Here is a 14,033-nt window from a genome sequence, read left to right as displayed (position 1 = left end):
TTTATACTGGCACCATACTATCACTCCAAAATGTCTCTTTTGGAATGTGAAGTTTTAGTTAGGAAAAAAAAGATGGTTGAGATTGGAGTCCTAAAATTTCTAGTCTTCGTATAGGCATTCATGAGCAAGACTGGCTTTGAAGAGATTTTAATAGTGACATGAATGTTGTTCACTATATTTTGTCAAAGAGATGATGTTTTAGTGGTAAATACACTGTAGTAGGCAGAATAATTGTCCTTCAAAGATGCCCGCATACTAGTCCCTGGAATTGTGAACTCATTTTGTTGCATGGCAAGGGAGAAGTCAGGTTGCAGATGCAGTTAGGGCTGCTAACCAGCCAACCTTGAAATGGGTAGATTATCCTGTAGTTGAAGGCAGCCTTTTTCAGCAGAGAGCAGCCTCCATCTGACAGCCAAAAAGGAAGCTGAGCCAATCATTCCTACATATGCAAGGGAAATGAATTCTACCAAAATCCCAGTGAGCTTGAAAGCCTATTCTTCCCCAGTTGAGCTTCTAGATGAGAACTCAGCCCAGCTGGGACCTTGATTACAGCCTGTGAGAACTTTAGCAGAGCATGCACCTAAGCCATGGCCAGACTCCTGAACAACAGAAATGGTAAGATAATAAATGTGTGTTGTTTTAAGCCACTAAGTTTGTGGTAATTTGCTACAATAGCGTTAGGAAATTAATACAGATTTTCATACCTAGAAGGGGGTGGTGCTGTAACAAATAACTAAAAATGTGGAAATGGCTTTCGAATTGGGCAATAATCAGACATAAGTATTTTGTGAAGCATGATCTTAAAAATTAGGCTAGATTACCTTGAATAGACGTATGAATGTTAGCAATTCTGTTAGTGAAGACTCAGCAGGAAGTAAGAACCATGGTGTATCCTCTCAGAGAACACCTGACTCATCAGAAACGGACTATGGAAATATGTATGTTAAAGGTGCTGCTATTGAGGGCTCAGATGGAAAGGAGGAGCATGTTATTGGAAACTGGAGGAAAGGAGATCCCTGTTATACAGTGGTAGAAATCCTGGATGAATTGGCTCCTGTGACTATGTACAAATGAAAAACTTAGATATTTGATATTCCACTCAAAGTGGTGAAGACAAAGCTTGCTTCTTCTTGTTGCTTATTATAAAAAGTGAGAAGAAAGAGATAGATTGAAGGAACACTGTTAAGTAAAAAGGAACCAGGACTTGACAATTTGGTAAATTCTAAGGCTACCTAGATTGCAAAAGACACTATGCTAACCTTTGCCCAGGTGAAGATAATGTCTTTCCACTTTGGCAATACTGAGAGGTTTTATCAATTATTATATTTGAAAACCCTGCTGAACATACTGGTGTGATGCATTCCCCGTACTTGAAATTTATGTTCTAAAATAATAGTTATGTTGACTCTTTTAGTTGCCAATATTTAACCTTGACATTTCATAGCACTAGTATTTCAAAATATTTTATTTCAAAAGGAGACAAAAATGGTATCCTATAGGCCTCAATGCATTTAATGCTGCTTAAAAAAATGTTCCCCCATGGGAATACTTTACAATTTCATTGACTTCAGGAGATTGAAAAGAAAGCATTTGGTGGATACAGTGATATAAAATGGCCGGTAAGCTGAATGGGTTAAGGACTACTGCAAAATAAAAATTTGGTGAACCTTGTTCAAAGGTATTTATTGAATGTACTGTGTTTACTATATCTGCCACAAGATGTTTCACAGAAGTGAAAGTTAAGAAGTTTAAAATGAACAGTTCAGCCATACAGAGATGTGATGTCTGTAAAAAGAGTCATTAAAAAGACAACTTCAATTAAACTCTCTTTCTAACTTGGTTCAAAAACACTCTTAATTTCAATACTGCTTTCTCCTTACCAGCTTAGTTCTACTGCTCCTACTCCACTTGTACAAGACTTCCAGGCTTTCCATAATAATTGACCATGTGATGATAGCTTCTAGGTATTTTCTGAGCCCTTGACTTTACTTTTTTAAAACTGAGGAACTAATACTAGCTACCATCAAAGAGGTTATTAAAAGATGGACCAATGATTTCTTTGCTGGGATTCTAACATTTAATGACCAAGAAAGAATCATAATAATTAACATTGCAATATGTTAATTATGTGCCAGGCTCTATTTTAAGCATTTTATATGTATTGCAGCATTTGTTTCCCCCAATAACCCTCTGAAGTAAGCACTGTTATTATCTCTGCTTTGTAGACATAATTGAGATATAGGGAGATTAAGCAAATTGTCCAAAGTCACACAGGTAGCACGTGATAAAAGCAGGATTCAAACTCAAGCAATCTGGCTTATAACCCTAGGCTATTGCTATTAATCATTTCGGTAATTCTGAAAAAGGAAAAAAAAAAAAAAAAGCTGGTCAATTATGCAAATTAAACAGCCCCAGCTGAAACTTTGCATCCTAGTAGGTCCCATGAACCTGTGTTTAAATAAATATCTGTAGGTAATTCTGCATGAGAATCTCATGCAGAAACACTAAAATCTCAATGTGGTAAAGTTGTCTTATTGAAGAAGTTCTTGGACAGGTAAACATTGGTGATGCCATTCTGTTACAGACTTGGATTTTCAAGACTAGCACTTTCGGCTATTTATATTCTCCTGATTTATTTGCCTGAAAATAGGTTAAGCTACAAACTAATCAGTGGAGTGTTGCTTGAGAACATGAGTTTCAATAACTTGATTTTTTAAACTGAGTGGTTAGCTAAAATGCAGTAGAGTGTTTCCATTTCATTATGCATTTATAAAAACAAGAAGAGGTGAGAGAGAGAGAGAATGAATAACAATTTTCCTGAAACAGGTAGACAAAGCATTGGAACTATATCCAATAAAGCTACTTATAGAAGAAAATATTAAGGAATATTTACACACAGGTAACTTTTCTCAAATCATCAAATATTATAAAGGTTGATTATTTTCTTCTTTTCATGGTGGGAGATACTCAAAATCATTGATTAAATGAATGTCTTTTATAGAGAGCTGAAAATTGTTCAATGTTGATGTATCTAGACTCTGGATTTGTAAACAAGAGCTCCTATAGTTGTAGCACCTTCCTCATCTGTATGGCTGTCTGCTACTTCAAGAATTTCCTGCATAGCTGAGTTGAAATGGAGCTATAAAATTACAGCCTTATTCGAACATCACTTTTAGGGGAAAGCATTTAATCTTAACTAGAAGAATTTTTAATGTGAAAATCTATGAGCCCTTAAACTTTAAGAGAAAAAATCCAGGGTAACAAAGACTACAGCTATCTACCTATAGGAAAAGAGCCAACTGTGTGGAAATCCATGTTTGTAACTTTTCAAATAATTGTAAAGGAAATGGAAAGCAAATGTTAGTTCCCCCTTTTAAAGACTGTAATAGATAGAACTTTGTCTGCTTCCTATGTTATAGTTTTAAATCACATTATTATGCCTTTATTAAGTAGGCTGTAGGAGTAAGGCCTGGTGATTTGCACTATTCTTACATAGCACACTCACTAACTGGTGATGTTTTGTACTAAGGAGCTAATGACTCTGTGCCAGAAATTTCTAATGAAGGGACATCAGTTTTGTTCTTGGTTTTCCTTTTGCTTCAGAAGTCAAGATGTAAATGTTTTCTTAGTGCCTTGCTCATAAGTGTATTTCACACATACTTCTCCTTCTGAGAAAAGTGAAGCAAAGAGATCTCAAAACTGGAAAAGGCAGCCAAGGAGACTAAGATACTCTTAAATGATATTCTCACCAGATGGGGCCAAGAGGCATATCATGAGCCTGGTTTACAAAAAGAAACTGATTCAAGTTTCACAGTAAGGAGAACTCTGTTTTGACATAAAGAAAAGGAAAATTATGCAGAAGCAGACTTGTTGAAATCTCATTTTATGAAAATGACAGTTATGGCTGCTGTTCTAATATTTTAAAATACTTTGTTTAAACAGTTGACAATATTACCTAAGGGAAATAGTGTCTTACCAAATCTCTCCTTGCTTTTAAAGTATTCTATTTTGGTTTGGTTATAAAAGTAATTCAAGGGGCCTTCCCTCTCCATCAACACAGCAGATATGCAGAAAAGCCATCTCAGTACAGAAAACCTAACATTGCTGGTTGACAAGTTATAAACATTTTTAAGCTTAACCAAGCTGTCTGAACAGAAAGGGTAACAAACAGACTAGAAACTATAAGAAACTAGGAAGTCATGGAAAAGCAAGCACTGTATTTACAATGATCTGAGGTCTGCTGTTGGGCTGAAGCATGGCTTATTGGACAACACGAGCAGGGGATATAGAAGACAAAGCAGGGGATACAGATAGGAAATGACAACATAGTACAAAACCAGGGTATAAGAGATTTTCACCACAAGGTATCTTATTTAAGTCTTAGCTCACAATCAAGCATGGGAAGAAACAAATCTCTACTAAGAATTCTAAACCATAAGGCTACACATCCACCATTTTTGACTGAATACTAATTCTATGGCTTGAAAAATCCCAGGATGACCCTTTATTTTAACATAGTCATGTGTTGGTAATGCTCCAGGAGGCTGGCAGAAGCAAACATAAATCCCCACTGGGGGAATCCACTTTAACAACAGGCTTTAAAGAGTTTCTATGGGTAAACTCCTAGGGAAAATGGGCCTGTATTAAGAGAAACCACTAAATACTTGAGGGAAAAAGCCACCATAAGCTACAGAGGGCAGAATTAAATAAACTCAAAGTCAGATCTGCAAGGACTACAGTTGTAGAAATCTCTCAAAACAAAATATAAAATAGATGTGTTTAATATATTTAAAAAATAAAATGGAAAATTCATAGTATAATAAAGAATATAAATTTTGACCAGTTTGAAACTTGAACCAAAGAGAACTTTCAAAAATTAAAAATATATGAAAATAAAATCTCTTCAGTGAATTAAATAGCAGATTTAGATAAAACTGACAGAATTAGAAAAAAATCAGTGGACTGGAGAATATATCTGAAGAAATAACTCAATTCAGATAGTGGTGGATGAAAATATGAAGGAATGTTTAAGATGTATGGAGGATACTACAGAGATGTAGTGGAAAAGCAATATTCAAAGAAACGTGGCAAAGGTTTTTCACAATTTTAATCAGTCACCCATCCTCTGGTGACTGTTCACCTAATAATTCCCAAGAAGGGAAAATAAATTAAAAAGAAAATCCACTCACAAATGCATTTGTTAAAATGACCAAACCAACAACAAAGAGATCTTAAAAGCATCTACAAATAAGTCATATCACATACAATGGAATGATAATTAGCTTGATTGGCAACTTTGCTAACTTCTTAACAGAACACTAGAAGATAGAAGAAAATAGATTATCTTCAAAGTGCTGGAAAGTATTAAGAGAAAAATAATTGTCAAGTTAGAATTGTATATTAAGCAAAACTGTCTTTTGCGCATCAGAGGGTTGTTAGGAGGAGGTGCTCTTAGAGATTTTGCTACCGCCATATCCTCACTAAAAGAATTTCTAAGATTTACTACAGAAAGGACAATATTTCCAGATGGAAGATCTCAGAGCCAAAGAATAACAGTGAGCAGAGAAAACAATAATCATGGAACATGATTAGGCTAAATAGAAAATGAATTGGTAAACTCAATTTTTAATTTAAGAACTGCCTTTCATCAAAGACACCATAGAGAAAGTAGACAAGCTATAAAACAATTGAAGATATTTGCAACATATAATTAGAAACAGATGAACATCTTTGTAAATAAATCTTTGCTCATGTGCCTTGTATTTTCCTTTGGTACATTCTCAGGAATCTCTTGCCTCAGAAAATGAGTTATTTTAGGGTTACCGATAACACTTGCCAGATCATTTTATAAGCAGTTTTAAATAAGTATAATCTTATCTGTTTCGTGTAAAGAATGTATTATGTGTTTGCTATTTTTTAATAGATTATGTTAGACATTTTTGCTGAGAAGTGAATCTCAAATTATATTCCTTTCATAGGTGATTTTAAATATGTTATATTTGTATTTATTTACTGTTACTACCACCATTCCCCACATGTTTTGAACAGTTAGTTCATGTCCTTATTCTGTAGTTGAGACATTAGTGTTTTGGTTTTTTTTTTTTGATTCATTTGAAGGAACTCTTTATATATTGAGATTATTCACCTGAGATAGAATTATGAGCCTCAAAATTGAGTTAGTCTTTATTAAAATTAAGAGAAAGCATAGATCACAATGAAATTTAAGTGAAACCAGAAGAGAGAATAATATTCAACTGCTGGGCTGATTATTGCAATTTCCAAATTAAAGACTGTTTACATTATGGTGACCATTGTAGGAGAAAGAATGAAAAACACAGTTGGGGGACTAGCCAAAGAGGCTAAGGACTTATTTAAAATTGAAGTATGCAAGCTCTGCTTCTTCTTACCATAATTAGATCCCTTTTTTTCTGCTTACTGACATTCAAAGAGAAGGAGCAAATACTCTCTGAGATTCATTCTTTCATTCAAATATTTCTTTGCATAACAATCACACATCAAGCATTGTTCTAAAAATTGGGGCTTCAACAGAATCATAAAACAAGGATCCCTATTGTCATGGAACTTCCACCAGGGCATATGGTGACACATGCTATGGAGAAAAATAAGGCAGAAAAAGATGCTGGGGGTGGGGGGTGGTCGTTAAGTGGATAGTAAGGGGACATTAACTTTTCAAAAAATAAGGTTCTTATTTTAATCTCCCAGGTATAAAATATTTAAGTTCTGCTATGACCACTTGTTGGGGATTGATTCATGTTCCCCACAAAAGTCATGTTCATCTTAACCCCTGGTCCTGTGGGTGTGAACCCATTTGTAAATGGGACCCTTGAAGGTTTTGTTAATAGTTAAGATGGGACAAAGTGAATGAGGGTGGCTTTAATCCAACATGGCTCAAGTCCTTAGAAGCAAGGGAAATTGGACAAGGAAGAAGAAATTCCATTGGGAGGAAACTAACCTGGAATTAAAAGGAAACTGGTAGAGAAGGAAGACACCGACATGTGATGGGAAAGCCAAGGAACCCAAAGACTTCTGGCCAGCAAGAGAACTTCCACTCCCAGGATTAAGCAAGCCTTCTAGCTTCTGAAGCCACGAGCCTAAAAATTCCTGTTGTTCAGCTAACCTATTGTGTGGTATTTGTCATAGCAACCAGGAAACTAAGACACCACAGTATCAGATTTGTTTTATCTTTAGGAAAGTAGAAACTACTTTAGGAATTTCAAACAGAAAGGGATGATAGAACAATTAAGAGACCTCGGGAGAAGAATGTGGGAAAACCTACTGCTGGCTGCAGAGCACAGAGAACACTGACACTGATGACATCAGCTCTCTGCAGCATGTAGGTGGGTGACACAAATCTTACAAGCCTCTAAACCCCTGCAGGTATTTCTGATGCCAGAGGAGCCCTGTGCTTCTCCTCCTCGCTGCCATCTAAATCTCACATGGATTCAGAATCCAACTTAAACTCTGCTGGGAATGGTAGTTTCCATGCTTGCCCCCTCACATCGCAAAAGAGAATACAGAAAGAGGCAGGGATGATACTGAGTTGATAACAGACAATATAGCACAACAACAAAGTTATATTTATTTATTATTGCAAATATCACAAACATTTGGTCTTGCACAATTAGTCCATACTATTATAAGATATTGTATTTGTTCCTTTAAGTTGTAAATAAACATGGCACTCATGTCAATTAACCTATCACTCTATATACTGTGTAGGTATGCTTGATAGGGTCTACTAGCTTTTTCCCTTTTGTCTTCCTTGAAATAACTGGTGTCTCTGACAGATTTTTATCCAAAAAGCACTGAAAACATTCATTAGAAATATTTATTCTAGTATGCTCTTTACCTTTTGATTACATTTACTATGCATTTTGATGTTTAATAGGTTTTACTGTTTAGATTCCAGATCAGTTATCTATCTTTATCCTTAAAATGGTTTCTGCTTACTTAATTCTTTCATTGATTGGAAATTAATTTGGTATATGATGTATAGTAGATATCAAACTTAGTTTTTGAATCAAAAATAAAAAGCATTAATTTAAAGTAAAGATTAAACACAATGTTTGTATGACTGGTTGAAATAGTTTGAGTGAGTCATGAATCTACAAAATTACTTGAGAATCTGTCTATGAATTACTTAAACATGATTGAAATAGGTGTTGTTGAGAGGGTGAATTTTATTTTAAATCCTTTATGTATTGTTCCTAAAAGGTAAGTTAACAAGCTTATATGATACGATTTATGTACAAAGTTTATATAAAATGACTCAAGGATCAATTGCTACTTAAATGTAAAAGATATATTTAATAGTCCATTTAAGTGAATGCAGTCAATTCTTGTGCTCACTGTAGGTATGCTGTATAAATTTACCACAAACATTGAATTAGCAAATACTGAACCATTGCTCCTCGGGGAAATACAGGGTTAGATTTCTGCAAGCCTCTGATGACAACATTTTCATCAACAGATCAATGCATAACCTTGTTTTCTGTGTGTTTTTGTTTAAAGGCAGAGGAGGAAAATGAGTTCTACCAAATGACTTATGAGGGTTTCACGGATGATGAGTCTCAAGGGGACCAGTCAGACACAGAAGATGAAGTGGACTTGGACTCTGACATGGACGAAGGGGATGAACCATCCAGTGATGGGGAAGCAGAAGAGCCAAGAAGGAAGTGCTGAGTAGTCACCAAAGCCTATGAGAAGCCTCTCAAGAGTGTGAGGCCTCAGAGGTCAGCACCCGGCTGGTCGCTCTCAGAAGGCCCAAGACAAAAAGACACTGCTGCCTCTGCAACTATAGCATGACAGCTCCAACATTCAGAAGTCCATGCATCAGCCTACAGCAGACCATGCATGACAAATATTTCTTTGGGCCAGTCATGGCAGCCAAAGTGGTCCCTTTGGGTGGCCACTGACCCAAGAGCTGCCAAACTCAAAAAGGAGTTCAACATATGATCCTTGGAGACGTGCACTGCTCAAGGTTGACAAAAGGAAGCAGGTTCACAAGAAGAGGAAGTGTCCTGGGCCCATAATCACCTATCATTCTGTGTCAGTGCCACTTGTTAGAAGCCAGGCCCCAAAGAAGAGAATGTCGACTCAGAAGGACTTGATCCAGCTCCCACAGCGTCTGCATTGACTCCTCATGCTCAGACTGGACTGATTGTTGTCTCTGCTCCCAGCTCAAGTACCTTCATCTCTTTAAGTGATGATGCAACATTTTAGGAATGGTTCCCCCAAGGGCGAGCTCCACGGGTCCCTTTTGGGAGGTCTGCCCAGAGACCCGCCATCCAACCTTATACTGGAACCCTGTTACAGACATACTGTACACCACTGTTCAAGCCTTCAAGATCATCCATGAGACCTACAAGAAGTATATCACTGCCCATGGACTTCTGCCCACTGCCTCAGCCCTGGACCCTGGTCTACCACCTTCCAAGCCTCTCCTGGCACCTGAGCCCTGAGCCTTGTGTCAGAAAATCATCATCAAATGAAGAAATGTCCAATGCTTAGAAACCTCTTTCTTGCCTTGACTGGGGCTCTTGATGTTCCAGTCTTCATGGAATCCCTGTTATCTCTGATCTATGCTCAATGCTTTTCTCTTCTATATTCCTTTCCCCATCTTTCCCTCAAGTTCCTGCTGGTTTTATGTTTTTTAATCTAATGAAATAGAAAGAGCTATCTATCTATCTATTTATATATGTTTGGAAAGATATATATATATATATATATAATCTATATATATATTTGATTCGTTAGCATTGAACTCACAGCCCACAGCACTACAAGTCATGCTTGACCAAAGCTTATCTAACACACACAATTACTCTATAAGGCACATGACAGATTTCTTGTACTTAGGAACTCTGGAAAGCACTTCAACATGATATTTGGGGGTCATTTAAAATTGTGATATCACCAATAAAAATCACACAAATGAAAAAAAAATGTGGAACTGTATATACCAAAAAAAACAAACAAACACAAAACACTTGTTTGGAGTATAAGAGCTAAAACATAAGGCAGAGCATCATCTTATTTGACTGCAGCTGGAAATGTGCTCATTAGGTGACTCCAACAGGTCTGCAAATGATTGTGAAAGCACCATGAGTATTGACTTTGGGGTTTCAAATAAAATTTTCTAGTAGGCAAATTTGCATAGACAGAATCTGTGACTAATGATGACCAACTGCATAGATAGATAGATAGATAGATAGATAGACAGATAGATAGATAGATCCCTTATATTATGAACAAAACTATTCCTACATGAAGTTCACAGAATTTGGTTTTATAAAACTGTCTTTTTTGATCTCTTAAATCCTATCATCCTGGTTATCTAATTACTGCAGGGCAGATACACTTCATATAAAAATAAGCATATTTATATATATGTAGGGTAATCAATTATGGATCATATAGAGATCATGTTGAAGTGCATTTTAGCCTAAATGCCAGATTTGTCCTCTATTGCAATACCAGTAGGAAATTTTCCTTGCAAACACTTTGTTTTCTATGTGTGAGGGAAAAAATTCCAATGTCAAAAGCTTAACATTATTTGAAAAAAAAAATGTATAAAATCTATAGTCAAAATGATAAATGTTTTTCTCCATAATTACAGTGACTGTCTTCAGATGTGTGCAAACCTTGCACTATCCTCCTTGAAGTTAGGCTCCAGTAGAAGTAACTTTGAGAGCTCAAAGAGTAGGGAATAGTGGGATTTGAAACACTGGAGAAAACAAGGGCCAATCAAAAGTTCAGAGATCATAAGCAATGAGAGTTGCAGAACCAGAAGTTTGGAACTTAGAGAGATGGTTTTAGAAAAAGAGCAGACCTGAGATGAATAATGTGGAGAGGCGGAGTTGAACGCTGAGAGGAAGACGGTTCTACTGCAGTTCCCTTTAGGAGCTGTTAGGTGGATCAAGTAAGTTTCCAGCATCAAGAGTGGAAGGAACATTAATTCAGTCAATTATACTTTATATCTACTCATTCATTTCACACATTTAAACATTTATTCCTTCTTTTCATGAGAGGTGATGAGGTTTGAATTGAGAATTCAAGGATGTCTAGTAATTTTTCAACTGGAAATGTAAACTGTTATCCAAATTTACAGACTAGAAAATTGAATCTCAGAGAGATTAAGTAACCTAATGAAGTCACAGAGTGCCCAGCATAGTGCCTGACCCAGAATAGGGGCTCCGTACACTAATAATTGCTGAAAGGATGGAAAGTTGAGGAGTGATTTGGTGTCTAGAGAAGTGCAGATGTGGGTATTATTGTGTTTACTGAAGTTTTCTAAGGTCTGTATTTTTAAATTTCAGAAAAGCAGGTGCTTACAGCTTAGTTCAAATTGCTTTTTAAGTCTTATGATGTACTTTAAGACCAAAAAAGTAAAATTCTTATTGTAATAATAACCTGTCAAACAATACCAACAATGGGGAAAGATTCCCAAAACAGAAACTGCTTAAAGAAACATCCATAATTAAGTTAGATGATTAGAACAAAGAGAACAAGAAGACAAGGGAAGAAACTTAAAAGAATACTCATAATTATATTTATAAACTTTAATTGTAGTCTGATAATATCCTTAATAGTTCAGCAAATACTATTGAGAATTACCAAATATTTTGTATCTCCTTTTCTCAGAAGTTTGTAATCTGAGTTAGAGATTAAAGATACAAAACCTACTGAAATTTCTAAATTATTTTCATTCCTTTTACAGAGCAATAATTTTAGCCTACATGCCATGAGAAAAAAATAGCCAATACCCAGGAACTTTCAATGTGTTATATAGTGACATAGTTAATTTCACCCTTTTGATTAAAATAGTTAATTTCAAAGTAGTTAATTTTACTACAAGGGCTCTCTCATCCCCTGCTCTACTCGGGGCCTCTTTCCCCGACTTCACATTGTCAAAATCATGATGTACTGTTTAGCCATATACTTGTTCCCCATGATTTCTGCGGCAACAGAAAGTCCTTTACATTGCAGGTGAGGTAAGGGATTCAGGGAGGAGCTGAAGGTGATATCTAAATGTGAGTGATAGAGATTTGGGGTTGTGGGTGCCTCAGTCTGAGGGAAGGGAACAATGGTCATTAGGGAACAAGATTTTGTGTTTGAAGTCATAGATGGTGGTCAGTGAGATAAAGAGGGAGAGGGGGAGAGAGACAGAGTGAGAAAGGGAGAGAAAGAGAGAGAGAGAAGGAGCAGGAAGGAGGGGGAGACAGAGTTGGATTTTGTCTAGTATTAAAGAAAGGAAAGATATCAATATAAAACATTTTTTGGATACCAGAGAAACCAAAAGAGACAAAGTGAAAAAATGAAGAGGATCTTGTAGTTTTGTAAACAGAACAGCAAATATACTCTGATGTAACATTGTTGAGTCACAATGCAATAGGTTTACTGTTAACATGCCATTAATATTACTATTTTATATTTCATTTGATTGTAATTTTTATTTTCTGTTGCTTGAATGTTAAGACTTCCCTAATTTGTAATGCAGGCCATTAACCCTTCTTAGATACTCATTAATTTCCAGTAAATTATTTGTATTCCGCATTGAACTGCTCACTTTCCAAACACTGTTTTTCTTTTGAGCTCTTGTTTAGAACTATTTCATAGTTAGCTGCTTGACGTAAAGCAAGCACACCAATTTGGCAATTAGATCCGTTGCCAAAGCAAATTATAATCTCTCTGGCACCCAATGTTCTAACTTCCCTTTTAATTTGGGAGAGGGAGGACAGTGATGGTGGTGGCGCTGAAGTGAGTAACTGAATCATCTCTATAGTTCTTCCTGGATACAAGCTTTTTATTATACGAGTAATATGGGCACAGCTGGGGGTTGGGATAAAATTCAGTGAAAAAATATTCTCTTTCATTTTTTCCCTTAGTGTTAATAACAGAGAAGGATTTCTCTGTTAAGTGGAAATTAAACATTGTTTGTTCACATATCTATAATTTAACCTTGATTAAAATTAGGTTAAGAAGAGCAAAGCTTCAGAAACATACCTTTAATATATAAAAAACAGTTATTAATGCTAGTTCTTTCAGAACCAGAAAAGCAAAGTACTGGATAAACATAGCTCTTTCTTTAAGCTAGAACATATTTGTATACCAGTTTTCATATAACTTAAGTTTAATTTATATTTATTCTGTATTTCACATCAAAAAGCTGTTTCATTTTAATTGTATTTCCTAAAAGGGGCAAAGAAATTTCCTATTACATGAAATATTTGTTTCAATATTTTCAAGGACTACTGAGCTATAAATTTGAGAATAGGATTTTTTTTTTTTTTTTGGTAAAAAACTGTGTTCACTTACAGTTATAAATCATGGTTGTCGTAAGAAGTACATTTCACTCACTGATTTTGTGATACTTAACATACTGATTAACTCATTGATAAAGTTTTAATTAATTCAACCATCATTAAAGTTCTGTACAGAGACATTTAAAATTAGAAAAGAATATTTAACATTAATATTCCTCATTAAAAAGAGAGTTTTATAAGAAAATGAATGTGACTCTGATTAATATTACAACAAAATATGGGCTCTCAATTTCCATGACAGTTTGGAAGCATAATTTGGGAACAGTTAAGGATAGATGGAGCAATCTTTCCAGGTGTAGGTAATTCTTTACCCATCGGATATTCTTTCAACAGCTCAGGATAATACTTTATACACCTTCTCTAATCTTCTCTTTCAAAACAGAAAGAGTAGTTCAAAAAAGGAGTCATTATTAAGAACATTAAGTAATTGAAGAAGAAGAATGCTTTAGTTTTCTATAAAAATGCAATACTTCAGTAAAAGAACAGATGGTAACCAATTAAGTAATACAAGAGCATTATTTACATTCAATTTTGCATATCTTTTTCATTTTCTCTGAGCTTAGTTTGCCCCTTGATTGAAAAGATCAGTGTCTCCACAGGAAATGTAATCTCACAGAGTATCATGATTTTAAAGAAACTAATTAGCTTCAAGTAAACAAGGGAGATGAAATTAACAAAATTAGTCAA

The 14,033-nt window shown here is 35.4% G+C and overlaps 1 pseudogene; it reads left to right on the top strand.

The window, feature by feature from the left end:
* Positions 1-834: 834 nt before the first annotated feature.
* On the top strand, positions 835-9,633 carry LOC119530527 (annotated as a pseudogene).
* The last annotated feature ends 4,400 nt before the right edge of the window (positions 9,634-14,033 follow it).

This window comes from Choloepus didactylus, chromosome 3 (assembly GCF_015220235.1).
Source record: "Choloepus didactylus isolate mChoDid1 chromosome 3, mChoDid1.pri, whole genome shotgun sequence".
In the NCBI taxonomy this organism is placed as follows: Eukaryota; Metazoa; Chordata; class Mammalia; order Pilosa; family Megalonychidae; genus Choloepus; species Choloepus didactylus.
Note: the sequence above shows the minus strand (reverse complement) of the source record. Positions and strands in the feature narration are given on the sequence as shown.